The sequence below is a fragment of the Adiantum capillus-veneris genome, chromosome 18 (assembly GCF_014529385.1).
Source record: "Adiantum capillus-veneris isolate H3 chromosome 18, ASM1452938v2, whole genome shotgun sequence".
NCBI lineage: Eukaryota > Viridiplantae > Streptophyta > Polypodiopsida > Polypodiales > Pteridaceae > Adiantum > Adiantum capillus-veneris.
Genome location: NC_140948.1, coordinates 11,000,758 through 11,004,038, shown reverse-complemented (window position 1 = coordinate 11,004,038; position 3,281 = coordinate 11,000,758). Strand labels below are relative to the sequence as shown.

Genomic DNA, 3,281 nt, shown 5'->3' with positions numbered 1-3,281 from the left:
ACACTTAGGACCATCGGGGCATTTTTTTCCCTCACTAGGAGGTTTTTCCCCCCGTGCATTGTATATACACCCATCCTTCTAGGGCTAACTTATCTTTCATTTGTAAATTAAGCAATACACTCTCTGTTGTGTGCCTTGAGCTTATTCATCTTTTCCAAGCTATGTGTGTTTCCTTGCAACCCTATTTCCAACATTACTACCATTGGCAAGGACTTTAGCTAACTACACCACGCAAATCTCGAATGTGCATAGACCCTTCATCACTTGTTGTTGTGAACATGTGAGTTATACTAAACCCCAAGTAAGTCTTTTGGAGCAAACAAACAACCGAGCAAGTTTTACTTCCATTCATTACCCCTTTTGGTTAAAGTGGGATACCTCCCTCTCACTTCAACAACTGGACTTTAACAAATGGTTTTGATATTTAGCTAAGATGTGGTATTTTGATTTTGGAGCTCACATAAAAACATAGGTGCCTTAAATATATTCTTTGAGACATGCTAAGGCATCTCTCCGCATCAATTGTAATGGAAATGGCTGTGAACATTGAGAATAGCAAAATTAATAGAATTAAAGTGAGCAATTTTATAAGACTACTTTGAGAACATAGAGGGTGAACTTAATTAGCGATAGCAGCACAACCATTATACTTAATTAACTTTGCATGAATAATAATTTTGCAAGAGAGAGAATTAAAGAACGTGACAATAGTTGAGGACCAGATTTATGTGGAGTCGGTCCCCCCTTCAATAGGCTTTTGTACTATATATATTCTCCTATAAAGAGAGACTTGCTACAATACAATCTTTGTGTTCCTTGTGACCTAGGTGATGCAATAAAGATGGAAAGCTTCATGCATCATAAGCATAACATAAACTTTGTAAAAGCATTAACCATCCTTGGTCTCAGTCCCAAGGCCTCAAACACCTTCGAAGGTGGAGAGAGCTAGTGGGGAATGAGGGTAGGGAAGAGGAAGAAGAAGTAACATAGGAGAAAGAGATAGTTCCTCAATTATCATCACTCTGCTTGCATAGCATAGCATAATAGAATTATAAGGATGATGAAGAAGATGGCAAGCTTAAGCGTTGAAGTATGGCTCTTGGTTGGATTTGCATCCCATAGCCAAGAGTATTGGTGTAGGCTCTCAACTTCTCAACAAACTTGGAGAAGGAGATGGAGCTCTTGCACTTTGTCAAGTGAGAATGAGCTTGTGAGTGTGTGTGTGTGTGTGTGTGTGAGAGAGAGAGAGAGAGAGAGAGAGAGAGAGAGAGAGAGTATACCCCCCAAGCACACCCCTAGCTTCCCTGGTCGACCCCTCATTGTAGCTCAAGCTTTAATTTGATTGGACCCCTACAAGCTTTTCTAATCACGTGCATAGTGCATATCAAGCAACCATTCTAGCCTTAGGACAAGTGTCCTCTTTTCCCCTTTGAGAGAGAGGACCTGATAAATGTATAAACAATTGATTTAATTAGCTAAATTATCATTGGACCCCTTGAGAGGCCAACCAATAGGCTTTAGGTATCTTATGAGGACAACATGGAGAGGAACTTGACATGTGTCCTTGTTTCTTCTTTAGAGTCTCTCTCTAGGAAAACAAAAATGTAACCAATAGATCCTTAAAAAAATGTAATAATCTCTTTTCAAATCATTGATGACATCATACAAGATGGCAGTCAAGGTCTCTAGAGTGGCTCCCTCCACAATGAAACCTAGCTCAAGACATTTCGGCTACCTCCTTGTTGATAAATTTTCACCCTTGGCTTTTGCTTTAGCTTTGTGCAAATCATTCTTCTTGAATGAAATCTTCTCTACATTGTGATGGTTGCACATGTTCAATGCAGACATGAATTTATGGGGCATGCCCTTGTTCACAATATTGTTTACCTTAATGTACACATAGTCAATGATCTTGTATGTGTGAAGGTAGGTGGAGAGAGGAATGTAACCCTTACGCTAGAAGGGACAAGAGAATAAATCACGCATGCGAGACTTCTACCCATGCCCTAAAGACATCCTTTCTTGCTAGTGCTAGTGCTTCAGAATGCCCCCGCCTCTTCCCGTCTCTCAGCTCTCTTTTAAAGATCCAATAGTGTCTTTCACAACATGAAACTGATGTCTAATAAGATAGAAGGGTAAATTGATTTGCAAAGCACTCAAAAAGTAACACGAGGTTCAAAGCTTGCAATTTGGAGCCCAATGCTGCAAAACCCCAAGTTGATGACTTAATACAACTGAATCCAACTGCAAATAGTCGATTGAAAAAACACAATAGGTCTATACAAAGATACATCAAAACATCACGGGGCAGTTGAAGACCCTTGCGAAAACTGCAAACACCTCAGTAAACCAAGTCCTTGATGTTTCCTATTTCAATCTCAGTTGGCCTAGATTTTGTGAGTCACATCCAGCTCCCACTTAAAGCGATCCTTGGAGCTTCTACCGTATTTAGAATTGCATGACACCCATCCAAGCGGTCACATCAGGCAAAGGCCACATGTGCCATTATGCAAAGAGTCGTGTGAATCCCTCACACAAAATGGCATTGAAAGACCATGCCACAAAGAAATCTATTTTCCAGCGATTGTCCTTTGTAAAGGACAACGATACCAGAGGTAGCATTAGCCATGGCAAACGAGAGGCCACTTGCAGGACAAATCTCAAAACTGAGTGGCTATGGCTATGGTGATAGAGATGGCGATCAAAAGCTCTCTCTCTCTCTCTCTCTCTCTCTCTCTCTCTCTCTCTCTCTCTCTCTCTCTCTCTCTCTCTCTCTCTCTCTCTCTCTCTCTCTCTCTCTCTCTCTCTCTCTCTCTCTCTCTCTCTCTCTCTCTCTGTGTGTGTGTGTGTGTGTGTGTGTGTGTGTGTGTGTTGCACGTGCCTCACCCTATGTGTTGCCAATGAAGCATGTCAAAAAAAACTTTGGGTGCACATATGAGTGCACATCGGCATGTGCTCCTAGTTGGAGTTTCAGTTGGGCACCAAAGCGCATCTTTCCCTTGATCGAGAATTCTGAGCTGGTGTAGCTCATTTCAATCCAAAAAAAAATGGGTGCACATATGAGCGCACCTTCACGTGCACTCCTATTTGGAGTTTCAATTGGGCACCGAAGCGCATCTTCCCCTCAGTCGAGAAGTTCGAACTGGTGTAGCTCGTTTCATTCCAAAAAAAATTGGGTGCATTGATGAGTGCACACCAACGTGCATTGCTATATAGAGTTTTAGTTGGGCACCAACGTGCATCATCTGCCTCTCACTCAAGAATTTTGAGTAGGTGTAGCT

General features: G+C 41.7%; 1 pseudogene; it reads right to left on the bottom strand.

Annotated features, from left to right (window-relative positions):
• Positions 1 to 1,575: 1,575 nt before the first annotated feature.
• On the bottom strand, positions 1,576 to 2,016 carry LOC147435226 (large ribosomal subunit protein eL21x/eL21w pseudogene; annotated as a pseudogene).
• Positions 2,017 to 3,281: the final 1,265 nt, after the last annotated feature.